Below are 906 nucleotides of genomic sequence, written 5' to 3' on the forward strand. Positions count from 1 at the left end.
GATCAGCCATATTCCTACCTCCAACTCTAACATTGAGAGGAAAGGAGGGGCTCTGGGGCCCCCACTTGCCTCTTCCAGCTCTCCCTATCTCTGCCTGAAGCTGAGTGGCAAGAGGAGGGGGTCCGCTGGGCCAGTGCCCAAGCCGGGGCTGGAGATCTCTGTCCCCCAGCCCTGGGCGGCTCGTGCGAGCTGGCTTCCTCCGGAGTGACAGGCGTGATTTATACATTATTTACAACAGTAATTAAAGCCATCCTGTTCTTTATAAACTCTGGGCGTTTTCAAATAACCCCCCTCCCAAAGAAAAATCCCACACCAGGTTCCCATACCTTTAAAAAAGAGGAAAGAGGATGAGCTTTTCCCAACACTCCACTTCAATTAGAAAAAAAGCAAGGAGGGGTCATGGAGCCGCCCCCCCGCCAAACAGACACACGCACACAGATCCTACAAATGAAGTGTGTAAAACATTGCCCGGGGTGGGGGGCATCGATCGCACTATCCAACAAGCATTCAACTCGCACTGACCATTCCCAGGTTCTTGCAGAAACGCTTGGCGAGGGAAGGATTTCCCAGGGCTGAAATAAGTTTGGGTGCCTTGCGATCTTTCTTTTTCTGCTTGTTTGCTTTTGCAGACGCTCACTCCGAATGCGCGTGGAGCGCCCCACAGGACCGCCGCCGCCGCCCCGGGCGCGCTGACGCGCACACGCCCCCGCCAGCCTGGGCGCCGGGCTGCGAACCCCGGGTCTGCAAACTTGCGCACCTCCCCTCGCGGCGCCCGCCAGACAACTTGGCGAGCACCTCACGCGCCAGCACCCCGCTTCCCCCAGCCCTATTTCCAAATCCCAAATCCACGGCTGTGCTCCAGGGAAGGTAACCACGTCGCTCCCCCGCCCCAAGTCCAGAAGCGCT

This window comes from Bison bison, unplaced genomic scaffold (assembly GCF_000754665.1).
Source record: "Bison bison bison isolate TAMUID 2011002044 unplaced genomic scaffold, Bison_UMD1.0 scf7180017864146, whole genome shotgun sequence".
In the NCBI taxonomy this organism is placed as follows: Eukaryota; Metazoa; Chordata; class Mammalia; order Artiodactyla; family Bovidae; genus Bison; species Bison bison.